Source organism: Uloborus diversus, chromosome 1 (assembly GCF_026930045.1).
Source record: "Uloborus diversus isolate 005 chromosome 1, Udiv.v.3.1, whole genome shotgun sequence".
Taxonomy (NCBI): domain Eukaryota; kingdom Metazoa; phylum Arthropoda; class Arachnida; order Araneae; family Uloboridae; genus Uloborus; species Uloborus diversus.
Window position 1 is genome coordinate 235,241,350 of NC_072731.1, and position 22,607 is coordinate 235,263,956.

Here is a 22,607-nt window from a genome sequence, read left to right on the forward strand (position 1 = left end):
ACCTTTCCGCCGGGGCCCCCTTACCCATAAGGGAACGAGAACTAAACCACTTACGACTCTAGACACCGTGGACCCAGGTACGGACCTGACTCCGGTGGTGCCCATTGCCTACTCACTGTTCCACTCGATAGCCACTGGGCAGATACAGATCTGCTCAAGCGTAAGTAAAGAGTTGGAGTTTTACATGCGTGGATGCTACACCATCGCAAAACCCTCCCCATTTTCCCGGGCTTGGGACCGGCATAGGGACGGGCCTGCTCCCCCAAAGACCAAACCCCACCTACGGCTGGGTTGGCTTAGTGGAGGTATCTAAATGATAAATACGGGCATAGTAGTTCAAAATTTGTTCACCCTTCTATTTAAACGTGCATAAAATACATTTGAAACTCATAGCGTTGTTGTTGTTTTTTTACGTTCAAATATCAGTAATACTCTTTTGAAATGTATGGCTTCGAAGATTGATATATATATATATATATATATATATATATATATATATATATATATATATATATATATATATATATATATTATTTTAAATTATATCTTAATAATCTTTTTGTCTTTAAACTTTCCGAAAAAGAAATCTAAAAGTATCAAAACAATCCGCAGATAATACGTGTTCAGGCGTAGATCAAAATACAAACTCAAAAAAACATACTTCACTATTTCCTTAAAGACTGCAGTGAGAGTCTTTAAGTTATATGTTCGTAAAATACATTTCAAAATCTACCTTTTTCTGGATTTTCGTTAAAAAACCTAAAAAAAGCGATTTTCTGTGAACACAGGTCCTTTCGTGCAATTTCACGGTCTTTGAGTATGCGTTCAAACATTCATGGAAATACTTTATAGCGGATGAAACCGCGAACACGAGCGGAATAAAAAGCATCATTTTCAAGCGTTTCAAGTTTACAAAGCATTCAGCCGTGCCTCATGATTTTTAATAATTCTAATAACAGGTTTTAGAGAACGTCCCCCTATATAATGAAGCGCGGAATATTTTGGTGAAAAAAGGTTACGCCAGTCATATTTCCTCAATTCAAATATTTATCTTTTTCACTATAATTCTATTTTGGATCAATATCACCACCCCACGTACGAAACGCCGCTATGGCTTCATGATATAATGTGAAGATTAAATTATCGATCTATCCGTCTTTAATGTGGGAGTTTAGGGAATTCAATCTTCACGCGTTTGGGGAGTGAACATAGTTCTTGTTTATAAAGTCCTTCCCATTTTCTTTGTTCCATCGAAAGTTCGTAAATTAAGAGGGATGTGGTACCATGAGGACAACTTCAATGGCGTGATAAAATCACGAAAGCTCCAGCGAAGTGTCATAAACGAAATTAATGTTGCCCTTTATAGCTGGTCAGAGTGAGCTGTGTTCTAATTCTGATGTAAAAGTACAGTGAGGGAAAGTTATGCGAGTCCTTGGGGTATTGAATGAACTGCTGTGAAGCTATTATTTATGTATGTTTTATACAGTGCGTGCAATGTTTTATGGCTTTTAAAATGATTTGAAAGGAAAATTAGGATGTTCGATTTTGCTATATATAACTGAAACTCACCTAAGTTATTGAAATTAGTAAGAGGTTGAAGTTTCAGAAAACATTAATAACAAATAAATAATTATTTTTACCAACAATGCAAGAAAAAGAATCATCTCAAATCCATATGTGCATTTATTTATAAGAAAAACAACATTTACTGTCAAAATGTAAAATTAATGCTGCCCGATGCTTTGTTTTGGATTTTAATTTCATATATTTACTTATACACTGCGATGCAAAAGTTTAGACAATGACGTTCTTTAGCTGTAGAATGTAGAATTGCGATCGTAGAAATTCAAAAGTCTGCAAATATATTCAAAAACTCTTTTGAAATACTATAACCAAAATACAATTGTTTGATATGCTTTAACAATACAGTTTTGGATGAAAATAGAAATTTGCTTGTTGCAAAAGTTCAGACACTATTACGAGTTTCTGTGATTTTTTTTTCGTATATGCAAATTTAAAAGAGATGATATCACAGACCTCTTGTACTGAAGGTCTGCAACGATAACACTTGGTAGTCGAGATGCCTCGAGCTGAGCAGATAGCGGATGAGGTAACTAAGATTTGGCAGTTGAAAGTTGAAGGTAAGCTTGTTCCTGAAATTTCGGCTATTATTAATAGATCAAAGAAATCTATTTATCGAGTTTTATCAAGTCACTGCAATTATAAAGCAAAACACCGATCTGGGAGGCCGCGTATGACGAATAAACGGGATGATCGTCAGATCCCAAAAATAGCAAGTACCCAACAAATGACTGTTCGTGAAGTTCAAAGCTCCTTGGGGCTTTACGGTATCAAAGGATACGATTCGTAGACGAATTTTGGAAACAGGGACAATGGTTCACTGCAAAATGAAAAAGAAACCAGTTCTAAAGCCACATCATAAATCACAACGAATATTGCGGGCTCGAAATCATATGTCATATGGATCGAAATGGAGATCAGTAATATTTAGCGACGAAAAAAGTGGAATCTAGATGGTCCAGATGGCTGGACATCGTACTGGCATGATTTACGGAAGGAACCCAGATGTATTTTTAGTAGCCGACAAGGTGGTGGCTCTGTGATGGTTCGGACAGCGTTTTGCTACAATGGACAAGTATCTTTGAACTTTACCAGTGGTCGCCAAACATCACAGCATTACACTAAGACACTAGAGGATAATCTCCTACCATTTGCTGAGCTTATAGGGGGCCTTCAGTGGGAATTTAGCAAGACAATGCTTCGATTCACACAGCAAGAAACACAAAATCTTGGTTAAATTCAAATAATGTAAAAGTTCTCAATTGGTCAGCGTGTAGCCCAGTCCTCAATCTTTTAGAGAATCTTTGGGGCATCAAGTGTCGCAAAGTTTACAGCAATGGTAGACAATACACTTCAGTATGAGAACTTAAGAGATCTATTGAGGAAGTATGGTATGAAATTAAACCCCAAACCATGCAAGATTTAGTTTCTTCGATGGAAACTCGCATTTATAAACTGATAAAGAAGAATGGATGCACAAGCAGGTTTTGAAACTGCTTTATTTAATTTTTATTTCGTTTGTGTCTAAACTTTTGAGACAATGTTAACTTTTTGTTACAATGTAAAAACTTGTAAAATGCTCAAGTCAACTTTTCATTGCTATAAATATTATATAGTATGCATAGCACCTTAGACTAAAGTAGTCTTAGGAAAACTGAATAAATAGATTTCGAAATCTGTGTGAATTTGCTCATTGTCTAAACTTTTGCGTCGCACTGTATAATGTTTAATAACCAGTTGATTTAGGGCTTTAAAAATTCTGTTTCAGGTGATGTTTCAGATGTATTTCTGTTATCCAAGTCAGTTTGAGATACATTTTCGTGGTCACTTACAATGATGTAGGAGAGTTAAATAATTTTAATACACCATCACTAAGATGTTTCTACGCTTTTCTGACGTTACTGCATTTTGGCTTGCTTATAAAACAGGCTTGTGAAACTGGAGACATTATTTGCGATTGGTTCCAAAGCTCTTTCCAGACATGAACTATTTAAACTCATACAATTCAAAATTCACTGGAGGGAGAGGTTTTAGAAGTGACAACGAAAAACGAAACCAACGAAGATACCGATTCCGAAACCCAAAATCTTCAACATTGAAAAATTTGAACCATTTCTCGACGATGTAAAATAACCTTGTTGATTTGTTACGGAAGAAAAATCCCGTCATTGGAATGATGCGAGTGATCATGGATGCGACAACGCCCCACAAGGAACTACAGAGAAAAATAATTAAAGAATGCAAAGATTATCATAACCAGCACTTTTACTTATAAACACTAAGCTAATTCATGGTTTCTTTATGCACGTTGAGCATATGTATCTAATAAGAACGAATTAAACGTATTACATATATTTTGCTTTCAACTAGAATGCAGATTTTTTTAATCTTAGCAACTTTACCCCTATCAACGCTGTATTTCCATAGAACGTTACCACTTCGTAAAACGAGTATTTGTTTTACGTCTTTATCTTGTATGTTCTTTATGGGTTATTTTTTAACCCAAATACACTACATTGTTGATGGTAGCAACGAACTAAATATTAAACCATCAATTAAACGAAAAATTAAACGTTTAATCTCTGCGCAGTATCCCAAATGCTGAAATTAACTTCCAATTGTCAAAGCATGTAACTAAACTAGATGACATTCGAATATCTTTTTTCCTGACCAGTCTAAGGAATTTATACTCCCTTGGTCCAGTTATTAACTGGCCGTTTGGAAATACATAAAACATAATCATTAGTTGATTTTTACTGCTATGTTACACGATAAGTCACTAATGTGCCGCAACGAAATAATGTCTTTATATTAAAGATGTACACCATTTAATCTTTCGAACAAGGCAAATGCACCCAATTAAGCCAACCTAAGATTCATGTCTTAATATCTCACTTAGTTATGATTCAATTGGCTCCAATTTTGTACATTCATGACTTGTAGAAAATAAGAAAAAAAAAATCATTCCATGTGAAAATATTTAATTTTAAACTTTGTTTGTCAGCAGTTTAACAAAATAGCAAAACTTGCCACTATTAAACTGAAAAAAAAAAGGAATATCTTTTGATGTCAATGTAAAAACATATTAAATCACATAAATTTAACTCAAAATCGTTATCAAAGATTCCACATTTACTAGAAGATCAATCGCTCCATCCAAGTCGTCTCACTCATAAGTCGTTATTTTCTGTTCACTAATGCTCATACATGTATATCATATGCATCCGACAGTTCGGTTTCTTACCAATAAGGACGGCAGAGTGCTAACAATGTCGAGAATGGCCTTATTAGGCAACAGTCTACTTTTCTAGGGTTCACAGGAGATAACATAGTGGTACACAGGGGCATTTTTTTCTCTTTGAATTTGTCAACAACGTAATTATGTTTTCGAGAAAAACTTAAAAACTGTTTTATACTAATAAACTACTGTGAACCATGAAGAGAAAAAAAATACTGAAAAATGTGATCAGGTAATTTCGACAAGATTATTTTATCATAAATGTTGCTTCACTTTTGCCTGTTAAAAAAAACTGTCCTATTGATAATGCTTTATCACAAGTTAGGCTTTCTGATGAAGAAAAAAAATTCACGATCTAACGATTTTTTGCTATCCTAGTACACAGAAAATTGGATGGTTTGTCTTATTGATCTGCATAGCCATATTAAGCGGACAAATTTTAAAAATGGCAAACATACACACGTTTCGGAGAAAGAAAAATGCTTGTAGATGCAAAATGTTGCAATCTTCTCAAATTAGTACTTATGCAAAGGAGTTCCTTCCTACCCCGAAACAGATGTACTCAAATTATTTTATACATTTGCGTTCTGAGTAGATTTTAATTTGTGCCGAAGTTCTAACTCCTTATACCTTATTAAACCCATACGTACGGGGGGGGAGCGGTTCGCTCCGTGTGTCACTTGTCTGAGTAGTGACACCCAAAGTGAAATTGCAAGCATTTGAAAAACATAAAGATAAAATTCATTTTTAAGACTCCAAATTCAAAAAATTTCTTGGTGGAGGGGGGTGTCACCACAAATTACCTCCTCGGGTGCCCCCCGTGCTACGTACAACACTGCCTACGTATATCTTATACTTCAGTTATTTTTTTTTTAAACTAGACTCTCTTTTAGATTATTTATGGATAACGCAATTCTGAAAATATTGGTCTGCGCACTTTCATTTGTGTGCTATGACTTTAAAATGTTCGGTCAGTTATCCAAACCTTTTTCTTTAACTTTTCGTGGAGATTTTTTTATTAGTTAAGTATCCACCTACATAGTCTAGAAATATTCTAATCAATTTGTACCATTATATTAGATTAGTTTTTTTTTTTTTTCTAGATTCTGATTTTTATACAGTAATAAGTATGTTGAAATATAGCACCTAGTAAATTATGCGAAATAATTTATGATTTCCAAAATAATAGGTTATAATGTGTAATAAATCATTGCTTTAACCCATTGAAAGGATCATTCGCAACGCTTTTGAGCAGAAGACAAACTATTATTGTAAAATCGATACTTAAATATGGGATCTCAAATATCATTAAAAGAGCATGATAATTTTATGTCTCATAAATCAGTGAAAACCTTAAAAATTACAAGTATTATTGCAGTTAAATTACCCTTTTTAATGGCCTTTTTCCGTTTTGTTTTTCAAATGGATTTTGAAATGATAAAGTTGTACAGTTTGCGATAGTTTAAAATAAGAAAAAAAGTATACTATTACACTGGAAAACATTGATTTGGCTGTCTTAGACTTGGGATATGTTTTTGACTAACTTAAAGCCTCTGAGCCCGAAATGGGTCTGAGTTTTAGTCTATAATGCCAAGTTTTTAAGCTAGAAAAAGTTCAAAAGTACCACTTCATAACAGTGCTGACCAATTTATTAGACTAAGACTGTTTTAAATGCAAATTCTTTATTGATTACATAACTATAGACACATTAACGAACCGTGAAACAATTATCTAATACTTAGTATGCATTCCCTTGCTCTTGATGAGCATTTTAGGTCTCTTTGGCATACTTTTCACAAGGTTTACACCATTTCTTAACGCTTTTTAAGAAAAGAGGTAAAAAATGTTTATACTCACTATTATATATACTCACCTATACATACTCACTAATTACCTAAAACCAACTTTAAATATAACAGAACACACTAATAAAAAGAACTAGTGAACTGTTTAAGCTGATTGAGGTTATGTTCTTGGTAGGTAGATAAACAAAGAATATAAACAAAGCAGACAGTGCTGCCACCTGCAAAGATTAAATTAGGCTGAAATAACGTAATAATCAGTGTACAGTATGTACTGCACTTTAACAGTAAAATAAATAGTATTTTAGTACAAATAGTGTACCAAAAAACAAAACAAAAAAAAAACTCTTTAGTCTAATAATTTGGCCAGTGCTGTAGGACAAAATAAAAGATTTTTCAAGTTAGTAACTCAATATAAAAAAAATGCCTTTTTTAAAAACTAATAAATTTGGAATTATTATACATTTCTTACTAAACATTTAATTTTTTTCCCGTGAGGTAAAGTGAATTAAAATTTCTCAGTTTTATCATTTTGCAATATATATATATATATATATATATATATATATATATATATATATATATATATATATCAAATATAAATCAAAAGAAAGAACGTAAAACAATCAAATTCTGACTGTTTTACGTTTCTTTCTTTTGATTTAGAGTTCAGGTATGAATTTTGTTTCTCTTGTAGTTTAAATATTGTTCTATATTCTTTATATTCTTTATATAAATCTTGTAGCTTAAATATTGCTCTTTTTTCTTGAGATAAAACTTGTATTTTTTCGTTTGTAAAAGGTTCAATGTTCTTCTTTCTTATCATGCAGATATTCTGGACTTTTAGTACCCCTATTGCTAGTTTTGTGAGATGTCGGGGAGTAGTGCAGCTTTTTTAGGCAATTTCGCCAGCAGCACTCACGAAACATCTCATGTTTTTTTCCCTACCCTTGGGGAGTACCCCCTGATGAGGCCCTAGGGTATTTTGGGATTTTTTTTCATTTTTTCGTTCTTTTAAAAGAGTTTTTCCTTCTTGTTTAATCCTTATATTGCTATCAAATGTGTTGTCTACCAGTATTATAGAGCAGCCTATGGCGCCTATTGAACTGAGTAGTGAAGATCATTTTGGTTGACTTGTCCAGATTATAAATACAGCATATGATAGTGTTTCTTTATATATATATATTAGGGTGGTCCTTATTTTTGAAGTTGCAGATATTTTACACGACGCCCCCTCAATTTGTTCCATTATACAAATAAATGATCCATGCAAAATTTTAAGTCAATTCATGAATATTAACACGTGCCCCTAGGGCCCCCTTTTTTGAGTTTCGAAGAAAAATTGCGGATTTTCTCAAGTTTATGTAAAAATATTCCTAGGTTTCATAGTTAAAGTAATTTTGAACCTCAATAGATGTTGCTACTTCCAGACCAACCATTCTCTCACTTTCATTCTGTAAAATTTTACATATTACATAGGGTACATGTACACCAATGGCTTTGGGACAGGCATACAGCTATTCGCGCTCGTTTCAAACCAAGAGGTAGGGGGACATTTCTTTCCACCAAGATGCACACAAGGGATTCTAAAGGCCATTAATGAATGGCCTAGGCCATTAATGAATGATTTTTGACAACAACAAATTGCCTCCTCCATGCTTTGGGGGTGTTGATTTAGAAAACTTCTGTATATGTAAAAGGTGTGGCAAATAGGGTCACTAGGTTTCCATGCTATAAATATAAGTAATGACAATTATATTTTGATTCACTGTTCTTTAGTTATATACTTAAATATTTATGCATTCTTATAATTCAAATTTTGAAAAATCCTTGATTACCCTACCATAAAAATAAACTTTATTTTCCATATCTAAAATATAAATTTAAAAAAAATTCCAGATCGGAATAATGTAAAAATCTATATTTTAAACTGTCTTCTATTTCAGTACATAGTCCTTTATTATCATCAAATTCCTCTTGCAATTCACAAGATTTAGAAACCGAAATGGGTATCTATCCTAACCTGTTGAACCATTTTTCTATACCTGGTCTAACACAACGCAAAACAGCTTGCTTGACAACTATTGATATCTGCTCGCATTTCATCAATATTAAACAAATGCCATATTAGGGACAAAGATGCTGCTCATATATTAACAGGCAATGTAGATGCAGTAAATTTAAATCCAAATAACCTTATGATCAATCGTACATCCCTTAAGAGAGCAAGAGAAAATCTTCGAGAGGTAAAATCAGATTTCTTGAATTTAAATTTAGATTTTTTAGTTATTCCCTGGGATACAACTGATGTAACTGGGGAAAAAAAAAAAAAAAACGCCGATAGGCTTAGCATGATAGCGTTAGGTCCCAATGTTGAACAGTTACTCAGAATTTCTGAGATATTTCTTCAGTTGTATATGATATCTTAGATTATTGTTCTATTGCTAACTGTTCAAGCTGTAATACTTTATACAGCGGCTTACAATACCGGTCGTATAAATTGTGCATGTAATTTTTTAGAGCAAAAGCTGAACGGTGATATATTGCATTTGTATTGCTATCATCATGCACTTGAAATCGTACTGCAGAGTGTCTTTAAAGAAGTTCTTGCCTTTCTTAGTTCTAGATTCGATATTCCATTATTTAAGCGCTTTAAAATTCAAAAAGTACACATACCACTTGAATTCTAAAAGAAGAATTTGATGACATATTATTGTTCGTAGAAAGCGGAATTAAGAAATATTACAGAGAATTCTCATAACGTGTAATAATATTGATTGGTGAAGTCCTCCCTCCTACAGGGATATGTTTTTGGCAACCTGGAGTTTATCTGTGAGCCAGATGGGTGGCAAAAGGAATTTATTGTTTGAATATTTATATATTTAGGAAACAATTTAAATTGACCTTACATGAAGAGAATGTCCGTAAATGCTGTTTTACAGTTAAATGTTGTATGAAGATATAGTTTTTCGCAGCAACCCATTCTAGGCATTTTAAATTAATATAAAGTCTAGTGTCTAAAAACCTGCAGCGTACAAAATTATGACAAACATGCAGCAGAAGCAGTGATTGAAAAATTCATAAATCACTTATGGTACTTAGGGGATGAACTAGTAGTTTTGTAAGTATTGGACGAGGGAATAAACTTTGAAGATAGGAAGAGACTACTTCAAAAAAAAATTCTTGCTGAATAGGAAGACGTGTCTGATGACTGTATAAAAAATTTCAGATAAAAGTAGATGATTTGAAATATTTTCTTAGTAAAGTTCTTCCTCTTTATGAAATCAATTACAAGTCAGTAAAACTGTTTGATAAGTTACAAACACCAAAAGATGTTTTCTTATTTAATCCTGATTCATGGAAAAAGGAAGGAAACTATTTAAAGGGAAGAGATATCGTTAAAACGCTGAACGTTGTGAATGATACAATTGAAAGAGGAGCACAATTAATCGAAGAATTTCACAATCAATTTACCAAATATGAGTCACAAAAGCAATTTAGTATTTTACAGACAGTCCAAGACTATCGGGAAAAAAATGCACACGATTGAGATACATTGAGAAAAGCGTACAATTAAGGTCAAGTTTCTAAAGCACTATTTCATTCTTATTTAATGTAAAATCTTTAGACGATATGAAGTAGTTAAAAAGTTAATTTTAGTGCTACCTCGCTGTAAAAATATTTTGCAAACGTAGGAGAAACCATGTTACGGGGTCTGAAGTAAAAACTTGAAGATTTGTGAGAAAATTATCAAAAGTGTTAAAGTTCAACGTCCTAGGGGCACGTGTTATTATTGACCGATCGAGTTCAAATTTTGCACCGATTACTTTTTATTATAGTGTCACAAAACTAGGGGGCGTCACTTGTTGAAATCCGAAAAAAAAAATTTCCCATATAAATAAGGACCACCCTAATATATATATATATATATATATATATATATATATATATATATATATATATATATATATATATATATATATATATATATATATATATCCTATTGAAAGAGATTTAGATCAGCCACTATAGGAGGGCATTACTACTTTACTACTTCCTATGTTTCCTATGTTACACACTCTCCCACGGAAAGTGGTCACATTCACATGAGGTGCGGAAAAAGAACCTGACGTGATATAAGAACACGAACTACAGTTAAAGTCAGACCAAACAACGTAAGTAGAAGCACAAATTTGTAAATTACAGCAGACACGTGTTTCGGCGTTACAGGGAACGCCTTTTTCAATGCAAAAAATAATGAGCTTATGGATGAAAAAACATCCGACAAGATCCCTTTTGTCGGATGTCTTTTCATCCATAAGCTCATTATTTTTTGCATTGAAAAAGGCGTTCCCTGTAACGCCGAAACACGTGTCTGCTGTAATTTACAAATTTGTGCTTCTACTTACGTTGTTTGGTCTGACTTTACTATTCAGCACAAAGGTGTTTATTTATCTTACGAACTACAGTTATCTGTAATCCTATTTTACTCTAAAACTGCATAAACACTTAAATTCACAGAAATTGTGTTGCACATTGTTCTCCTGTATTAAAAACCTTTAAGTGTTATTTTGTCGTACATAAAGATCATTTTGGGCTAATAATTTATAGAAGAGATGACATTTGTAACAATCAAAATAATTCCTTTTTCTTATTAAATACAGTTTAAAATATTTCACGCGTAATTTTACGAGTAGCTGATAACGTAAAATTAAAATTATTTTATAACATTAAACGCTCTTTAAATTGTTAAGAAGATTTTTTCTGGTTTATTGTCTCTATTAAAGCTAAACTTAATTGTATTGAACTTAACACATTTTGTATGAGTTAAAAATTGTTAAAAACATGATAGTGTTGACTTGGTTGCAATAATGTCATTCAATTATTCCGTTCTTAGCTATTTTTAGTCATACAGAATGTGTTTTTAAAATTTAATTTTACGTTAAAATTTGATTTTAAAATGATTGCCAAATTTGAGGGAAAGGTTTTCTATATAATGTAAATATTATGTTTGTTACAAAATACTTGTTTGCTTGCATTGTTAAATTGTTAGTCAGTTAGTTACCCATAGAAATGTCCTCAAATATTTCATTTAATTTCCTTGTAATCTATCTGATTATCAGTACATTTTTTTAACCAGGAAACTTACTTATGGATCAATTAAATGATACAATTATAACGAAAATTGAATGTAGCAAAGATTGAAACGAAAAAAAAAGTATTTGACTATGAAAAAAAGTTTCTCATTACCTGCTCTTTTTTTAGCAGAATTTATCACTTATATCCATTAAGAACACTTGCATTTTTGTATGTCCTTATGAGATATTTCAATTATAAGAAATATTCTGTTCCAGAAGTATCGAAACAAAAGATTGTTTTTTATTGATAAAAAAAAGAGCAATTTCGATTTTTATCCGATCCTTTTTCACTTCATCGGCATCTGTAATTAATACTAGATCTTCCAAGCCCCAGGAGTTTTATACATGTGTGAGCAGTTCGGGTTGGCCAAGTGCCACTTCATTCTCAAAGCCCCAAAACAAGAATGCCCTGAGGTAGGTAAGAAAGAATTAAAAAGAGTAGATGAATTATAAGTGTTTTTCCTTTCTTAGAAAGAACTTTTTGCAACATTCAGCAGGATTTCTCTCGTTTCTCCGTTAATTTAATCAAATATTTTATCGCTCATCATTATTTACCGTCATAAGAAAAGTTTTCCACAAAAATATTCCAAAACAAACGTTTTCAATTAAAGTTTACTGCAACAATGATCTCAGAGCAAATCCAATGTCTTTCATTATGATATTAACGAATATGTTTTTACATTTTACAGAACATCGAATTAACATTGTACTAAATTTGGGATTAGTTAAACATATCGTTGGAAAATAAGAAAGGAGCATATTAATCGTGTTTAATAAAAGTCATTCATTTGAACAAATACCATGATTTATATTAAATCCTAAAAAATAACTTGTTTTGTTAAGAGTACGCTAGTGTTATGACGATCCAAAACATGGAGAATCGTCTTTTTAGATCGTTAATCGAATCATCCAATTACGATCTTATCATTTTGTATCTGGTCTTTTAACTGTATGGGTGATAAAATATTTATTTAAACATAACAGCTGAAACAAATATACAAACAAACAAGCAATGCAGTTTTCCTTTCTTTTCTTTTTTTTTTTTTTTTTTTTTTTTTTTGTTCACCGCTATAAAAACGTAAGTTTAAAATGCAAGCCAATTAAATAACTCATTTGGGAGATGATAACTTGAAATATTTTTATTTGCGTGCATAGTACAATATACGGTCTGGTGGGGTAAAGTGGTCATAAAATCGTAGGTTTTCAACTTAAAAAAGTGAATATTAAATAAAATAAATTCTTTAAACACTTAAACTTTTTTTGTTGTTATTTTACATTGCATTATTAAAGAACACAATATATAGAATTTCAGGGGAAAAATATTGATTGAAGTAGTTTTATAACAGTTTCATTTCCCTATGTATTTATGACCACTTTACCCCATGGGGTGGTGGAAAGTGGTCATAGCATGGGGTAAAGTGGTCATAGTTAAAAATAGATGCAAAACCGTTACAAATAGCCGTAATATTTGTATATTTCGGTTATTTTTATAGTTACAAGTATATGCGGGTATACATAAGAATGTATACGTGGTTACCTACAGTATACGTGTCTACAAGAGTATATACGCGTACAAACGAACATCATATGCGTGTATGCACTTGTATATCGAGTATATGCATGCATATCTGAGTATATGCGTGTATGGTAGACATATATACGCCTATATAGGTATATATATACATATATATAGGGGTATACACGAGTTATTTCGAGGATACATCCAGTGCGTGTTTGTACATGTCTACTCACGTACATACATATGGAAGCAACACGTATACACGTATGTTTACGTGTAAACACGATTATGTACCAGTATACACGTATATACGTACATTTACGTGTATATCAGTACATGTATGCTTACAGACTGAATCCAAGCTCTGGGGCAAAGATCAAAGGTGTGTGAGAAGAGAGGATACGAAGCAAAGAATCATAATGAACTTATGGTCGCTGACGCGCTACATGCACACTAAGCCAGAAACTGATGGATGTAAAACAGGTCAGAAATTTGTTGCACAAAGATGATTTTACCTGACCAGCTGGTGGCGTGATGGTTAGGCGCTGGCCTTGTACGTCTGTGGAATCGGGTTCTGACCTGGGGATGCCGGTCGGTGGATTTCCGAGATGCAGAAACTCATCAGCGCCCATGTCTTATAACTATGCGGCATGTAAAAGATCTCTATGGTATTCGTTTTGATTAGAATTTCTTAGGCAAAATCAAATTCCTACTGCTATTTCGCATCAAAGAGAGCCCAGGTGCCTCCCCCTGGTGGAAACTGGGCGTCAAAAAAACTGTGTCATACATCAGCGCCTTAATGGTGACACATGAAAGACTGATACATTGTAGGGGAGCGCACTAGGTCTTGTTATGGCCCATACGCCTCTTCAGGTAGGACTCTTATACAGCCCCATTGGTTAAAAAAAGATGATTTCAACCAACATTTTAGTTTTTAAGAATTATTTAGAGCATATGTTAAAGTTACGGCCTGTAGTAGCTCTAATACACGCATCGCAACAAAGGCACAGCGACTGTTGAAAGTTTATCAAAAGTCTCATTATTGCAACAGAGAGTGCTTTGTGATTGCGACGCATGTATTACAGCAACCGGCCACAAAGTTCATCAATCACTTTAGCACTTTCTTAAGACCTAAAATGTTGTGTAAAATTGTCTTTGTGCAATAAATTTGTGACCTGTTTTGCATCCTTTAGGTTCTGATTTTGCGTGCATGTAGCGCGTCAGCGTTGTGTTTGCGAATTTATGTTTCTTATGATTCTTGCTTCTTCTACTCCCCTCTTACATCTTTTAAGAATTTGCCCAAGAGTTTAAACTCGCCCTCTATACATGTATTATCTGCTTATGTGTAAGTGTCTGCTCGAGTTTCGAGTACGTACGCGTATATACGTGTCTACCTGAGTATATAAGTGTTCGTATATGTGCGAGTATAAGCGGGTATATACGTGTATCGGTAGTCGAATGTATATCTTTATAGACGAAAAATACTTGCAGTTACCCATATACTACGCGTTTTCTGGTGCATTTATGTTAATACGTATATATACGTGCCTACACGAGTATATGAGTATGCATATGCATATACTCGTATATTTAACCTTGTTTACTGTAAAAACAATACATATTAAGTGAAATTAATATTTCTTTTATGTCTGCCTCATACTTAAAGTTTAAGTGACGTTAAAAGGACAATATTCGTTAAGCCTAATATTATGACCACTTTACCCCATCTTACTTAAATTGTTCTAAAAAATTAACCAAAATAGAATCAGCTAACTGCTAATGAGTAAGAGTTCTTGAGACATGTAGGAAGCTTCCTGTGCAGTCAATCTGTTCATAATTCTAACAAACAAATTTTTCCAAGAAAGTTAAAAGAGGCGTTTAGATTTTGAATTTTTCATATTCACACAAAATATTTTATTTTACCAAATAAACTTTTGCCAGTTGTTAAATTTTGTATTTAAAATCTAGTTTTTAACTGCCTTATCGTAAAATAAAATTTTCACATTCATTCGAACATTTATTTCCAAGCTATATCCATTTATTTGACGCATGACCACTTTACCCCATTGACCACTTTCCCCCACCAGACCCTAGGTTATAAAATGTTTTTTTTAGAAAATTAAAAACGTCATCCAGAACTAAACGAGCCCAAATTCCGACCGCAGCTTTTTCTTTCTCTTGATGGTTTTACGTCACATTTTCATATACATTCAGATTTTATCTCGAAGACTGATACTTTTCTCCTGCTATAGAATATACTTTTTATCATCAGTTTCGGTTTTGAAAAGAGTGTTGTGTAAAACTCATAAATTATTTTAGCGTTTCTTTGCAGAACATACTTAGTAATTAAATTAGATGCAATGACTAGTAAGCGCCTTAATTGAACAGAACTGAGAATCAAGATGAAAAATCGATTTCAATTTATGGGAAGGTAGTCCCGTTCCGATCAGCACAAAATTATTCCCTCTCTTTTCAACTTTCATGGTTTTTTTAAAAAAAAGCAATGTTGAACATTTTTCCCTAAAAATCAGACTAACAACTGCAGTCAACATGATAGTGAGTTTATTTTCTTTTATTACAACTTTGTGTAAAAATTCATAAATATTTAAAATTTTTAAACACATATTTGTAATATTTTCTAGCATTGGCATAAACTAACTTTTCTAAGGGTATTACAAGTTAAACTGTAGTTTTAAAACTTAACAATGAGATAATTATTTTTGTTATTGATTTACGCGGGAGAAATTCAACAAATACTTTGTTTTGTAAAAAAACGTGAACTTTATTACTCCTAATAAATTCAAAGGAAGAAATGAAAGAAATATATCTTTCCTTTGCAACGGAATTTCTCTTCTGGAGTAGCAAACGTTTTTCTCCATTTTATGTTTGCTTGTCACCTTAATTCTTTTTTCACTTTCTCTGGAGGCTGCTTGCTTTGTATGGATTTCCGTTTAGTCAACCTTAACGGCAAAGCCGTTTACTATTCTGGCAATAAATTTCCCCCTTTCGGAACAGCTTCGATAGCCCTGGGAACGGATATCGTAAAGAACTCGATATGCATTCAGAGCTTCGTAGGCAAATTTATTCGTTGGCAAATTTGCAGAAAAAGCAGAGGGAGATAAAAAGAAAAAGAAGAAAATAAAGCAAATTTTACTTTTTCGATTTCATTTTTTTAAAAAGTCGGAAGTCTTTGGTTTTTTGAAAAGCCGTAATAATTAAACAAAAATGTTTCAAATGGTTTTTTTTCTTAGTTTAATTGTTAAAATGACCTTATATATTCATATGAAACCTCTCGTGAAAACAAGTATAGACCAAAACTAAAGTTTGACCACCTTCTGTAAAGTATGGGAATATGCTTTTTTTTACATGTTCTTGCTTCAATTCATTATTCCAAAAATGCATTTATCAAAACTTTTGAGAATGCGAACTATATGCACACAATGTGAAGAAGCAAAAGTAAGCTCAGGGGAAAGAAAATGTTAGTGTCATTACCATTTTTTCCTTCTGAGTTATCCGCTTGCGTAATCGCGGATCAGCTTTTGAACTATCGCCAGCTAACACTTGGCGATAATATTCTCTTAAAATAAATTAAGCATTCAAGCATTCAACGAATGTATATCAACACTCAATAAAATAATAATTCAAAACTGCAAACTTAAGAAAGGTTACCAAACGTATAAAACTCACAAGTTTTGTAATCTTTATCGTGATGATAGATAGGTCGAGATCCTCCAAAATGGCCACCAGTTGTGCTGCCAGACTGTTGAAAAGTCCTAGATTTTTAACTTAGATTTCTTTATTGAGATACTATTTATTCATCCAGGTTTTTCAAGAGGACTTCGATGCTCTGAAGTAAAGTCAAAATTTATTACTTTCATGGGAGACATCTGCGAGAGCAGTTATTGGCAATCCGGAAATTGGCAGGTGAGAGAACGCTCCATGCAATAAGAATGTGTAAACCAAAATGGTCTTGGCGCAAGACCATATTGTTTTAAATTACCAATTGAAGTTAAATATTTGATTATTAATTAGGAAGATGGAATAATAATGGGCAACACTCCCAACGAGGTGAATAAAAAGATATTCGAGGACAAAACAAGTGAGGGTTTTTGAGATTGTTTGTCACAGTTCTATTTCCACTTGCTTGCGGGTTACAAAGTTCATCATGGAACAAAGTTATGGCTGAACTTCTTGAAGTTAAAAAAGCTTTTCACGTAACTTAGCGGGAAACGAATTCTGCGCAGTGCCGGCGGACCTAATGGATACTGGCCTGAAAAGATGCGAGAATAATCACATTACATCTTAATACAGTGGTGGTAAAAAAAAATTGCATCACCCGCGCCGCAAAGGAGAGGAATACCATCCCAACTGCATTCAACACACAGTCAAGCATTCCGTATCTCAGATGATTTGGGGATGTATTTCTGATCAAGGAGCTGGAGGGCTTCACTTTGTGCAAGGAACAGTCAACGCTTAGGTGTGTATTGGCATTTTGGAGGATAAATTGCTTCCTACTATCCGGGATCACTTTACTTCAGTTCCAAACGTCATTTTCCAGGATGATTCTGCTCCGTGCCATAGGGCAAAACTGGTAAGTAACAATTTAAAAACCTTTATCCTGCCATTAGACTTAAATTGACATGAGGTTAAGTAATTTTTTTCTCTAAGCTCACACGCAAGTTCAGAAATGGAAAAATGAGCATGGGGTCAGCAGTTTGCCTTGGCCCGGAAACAGCCCCGATCTACGTAAACAATTATCGGGTTCTGCTATTAAATGTTTATTTCATCAGTTTTGCAGAATTTCACATACATTCATCGTTAATCGGGCGACCAAAACTTCTCACATAATCCCATTTTTGAGTTTAACAAAAATGACAACAAAACTGTTTTCTACTATCATATTGGAGAAAATATTTTTGCATATAACTAACCTTTTTTATACGCATTTTATCTAGAAAAAGCTTCATTTTCTTTTAAATTGCAAACGATGAATCTACTGTAATTCTTTATTTTTCAAAACGTTTTTTTTTTTTGTTAGAAACATTGATTATTCCTTAGAAATACATAACCAACAGATTTATTTTAATCAATTTATTTCTTTAAATAATGCGTATTGAACTTCATTGGTTGAAATTATATAAATAAAACAAAAAAGTACTACTTCAAATATTATTTCAAGCTTTAAAATTTTTTATGCTTGAAAGAGAAATTTTGTGGAATCTTGCTTACATTTCGAAATAGTACCAGAAAAATTCCAAATAAATTTATAAATTACTTAAAAAATAAAAGCATTTTCAACTCTAACACAATGAGAAACAAGCATTAAATTGTCAACGTAACGTATTGCAGAGTCATTAATGGCTTTTATAGTTTCTTGTAAGAAGTTCAAAAAACTAAATAGCAACAATTACCATTACTTCTTAAGTATCGGGGTAGTTTTAATTTTAAATATTTTTTCTCTACTGCTGGAATTCCAACGAGATATATTTTTTTAATCCCAAAATGAGAGCAATTAAAGCTATTTAAGTGTACAGCTTACAATTATGCTTTTTTTCGATTGAAAAATATTAAGAGACTTTTTTACATGGATTTATTTTGTGTATTTAATATCTTGCTTCCATTTTTATTATATATAGGTTTACATGTTTGGTTATTTGGCTACGTAAATTGACATTTTAAGAAGAAAGTTAAGACATTACTAAATATGTCATTTCCAAACTGGAGGATAAAAATATATTCTAGAATTAGAAATACTACAAAAACATACCAGCAAAATGTATTCCCTTTCGATTATTTAAATCTTATTACTATACGCATGTAAGCAATATCAAAAACAAACAAATGTATATTAAAAGGCAAAACAAATACATTATAATATAAGTATTTTAGAGAAAAAAATAATCAATGTGTTTAAAGTTTAGGTTCTTATACTTTTTATTGAAACACACTTGCCCCCAATGTTAAATTAGCTCTTAATTTGTAATTAAATAATTATGTGCTTAAAATGACATATCCAGTCGGGACCCAACATGATTTTCTTTGATAAATAAACTTTGTAATTTCTGAATGAAAAAGTTGGTATTGAACACAAAAACAAATGTACCAAAAAGGAGAAAAAAAAGTTTTTTACTGAATGGTATGGTAAGTTACTTTTGTAGTTTAACGTGCACAGAATCGTTTTAGATTGTGGATAAGACTTTTAAAGCTTGAAATTGTGCTGTTTTATTACCTTTTTTGGTGCATTTTTACCTCTTACGTTTCCATTTTATCGCTTTCACGTTCCTAATATTTTTTGTGCAGCGTTTATGATACTAAAAATGCAGAATGAAAGTTGAAGTGCAAACAAAGTATCACGCTCAAAAGTTTATTTCAGTTGATTTTTTTTTTCTTTGCTGCAAACAAAACATTTACATCAAAAATTTCCACGTTTTTATCTTTCTGTAATATCATAAAGTTGTTATTGATAGATGCTTATAAAATTGCACTTCTGAGAGGGATGGATTTATAATTATGTTTCATTTTAAAAACACTTTTAAAAAGTAGGTAATAATATTAATAGGATAAAAATCCACTTTGGACTCTTAGTTTTACGGAAGCAAGATTATGTTTCAAAAACAAGCAAATAAGTCAAAGCTTGTGTCTGCAGAAATTTAACTAATTTGTTCTTATAGTTTCCAAAGGTATCAAATGGGATTTTCAGTAGGGGTTAAATTGTTTGGACGGATTAGACTACTTGTGGTGAAACTCAAAACATCTACAATGGATGTAAGGATGGGTATCGGTTCCTTTTAGGTTATCTATTAACGGAAGGGTTTAAGTTGCGAAGAAGATATGAAGCACTGAGAAGCAAACGGATGTAAGGAGCAAAACTAAAAATTCAGAGATAAGCAGTACAAATAGAAGGTGAACTTTTTCTTTGTTTTGGAGCAAGATATAGTACTAGTAACCCTGGTAGGTGCTGTTATACAGTATGATTTATAATAAATTTTCAATAAAAGCCTACCTAGGACCGAAACATAAAACACTTTTACTCAAAACTTGAAAATGACTACTTGCTTCCCTTTTCTTCCAACTGCCTCATTCACTGGGCATTAGCAGAACACAAAAATTGTCCTCTGGCCAACCTGATGTGCTGTTCAACTGAGTTTAATAGTTGTGTAAGACAGGTTTAATGCCAATGAATGGTTTGATGGTCAGACTGTCGTGATAGGAGGGACATTTGTATTATGTACCTTTAGACGTTGCATGTATTTGATTTCCTTTCGTAAAAGGGGAATGACGGTCGTGTAAGTTATTCAAAGTTATTTTAGATTTTTCAATTAAAGCAAAAACTCGTGCATCATTAATAAAAAAAAAAAAGAAACTTTCTGACTCTGAAAAAAACTTTTTTCATAGGTTTAAATTAAAAATCACTCTCTTGAAATTCAAATTTATGTCTTGATGTCACGCAAATGTTTTTTTTTTTTTCTTAAAAAGCTTTGATTGTTCGAAACTAATTTCGGTTGATGTACACTTCTCTTATTATAACCACGACCATTGTTATGACAAGTCAGGGTGAGATAGACCTTACATATATATTTATTCATAAAATCTGATTTAAATGCATACGCAAACCCAACTACGTTATTTTAAGCATGTATTTTCAAGATCTTAACAATACAAACGTTTATTCTCATCAATGAAAATCATTTCTGAAAATTAAAACTTGACCATTGAAAAGAAACAAACATGATGTTTTCATTTTAGTGGCCCTTTTAATAAAAGTATCAATTTAAAGGGATAAACACAAACATACCTTCTATTCCAACCTGATTGTTTAAAATTTATATTGCAAAAAAAAAGGCTTGAGGAAGGGAGGTATTGTGCTATAAATGAAGTGAGAATAATTTGATATACTGCGCAAACGGATTTTTCTTTTTTTTTTCCATTTTCTACTCGAATTTATTGATTTAAAATAATAATTACTCCCTTTCTCCTTCAATAGGAGATTGTTTTGTAGAATTTGAAATGCATACACACACAGAGAAAAAAGTACAAACACTAAGAAGAATAAGATAAGTAAATACCTTTGTGCTAAAAAGTAAAATCAGAAATTTCTTTTGTATTGAAAAAGGCGTTCCTTATAACGCCAAAACAAGTGTCTGCAGTTATCTACAATTTCTGCTTTTTGACGTTGTTATTTCTAACTTTACTAAAAAAAGTTCAAAATGTTTGCTGTTAAAGTATCCACAACATAGCATATTACAATAAAAAAGGAGCAGAGAAACTACTGCGTTTTTTGTATACTGTTTCAGTGCTAACTATAAATTATTCAATTGAATTCCTTAAAACTATAAGGAAAAATATATCGATTTGATTTTTTAATGTGCAAGTTATTAGTTTAAGCTAATTACTTTTAATTATGTACCGTTTTGATTTCAGGGAAAAAATAAATTGTTTCGAACATTTTCCTTTGCTCTCCATTTCAAATAAAACTTTTCTTTAAGAACTAATTAAAACGAGTCCGCATGTGCCACTGTGATTTCCGACGTTATCAAGTATTTAGCTTTTCTGCGGAAAACGATTATTTTTAATTATGCTCTTAAAGAAGCCATTTAAATGCATTACCAGAGATATCACTGGATAAATTTAAACTTCATTTAATTTGTTCTGAATGTTTTGTTCCTTTATGAAAGTCTTTAAACGCTTGGGGTATAAAATATATAATTGTGCGAAAGTTACATATATTTCAGAGAACTCTGTTTGCTTTCTTTTTTCTGATAAAAGTTCAAAGATAAAGAACAGTTTTATATGATTCATGATGGCATCTGTGTCACTGGAAATTAATGACCTGCTGGGAGTACGGTAATCAATAAATTGTAATTAAGATTTGCTTGTTTTGAGTTAATGCTCATTTTGCTGAGGTATTTTTGTTCCTGAATTACATTTATGCGTTTCATATCCTTTATCTGTACCAAAAAATTATAAAGTCGCCTTTTTTGTGAACACTATTTTCTTTAAACTGCTTATATGTATCAAAATGAAAGTTTAATTTTACTTAAACTGTTTCAATTCTTAAGAAAACATGATGTGCATTTCTTCCTCAAAAGTTTGTTAACTTGATGTAATATCCCCATTGCATTTTTTTGAAATGTTGAGTAATTGCATGAGTGTTTGAAAAATAAATTAATATATAATGTAATTAAGATATTGTTTATTGTCTCGTCTTTATATATCTTCACAAAACTTTTTTCACTTGATATCCTTGTCTTTTGAAGGTTTTTACGTGTTTTTAGTCCTTTGAAACCAAAAAAACAATAATAAATAAATAGTTAAATAATCGTGATTAG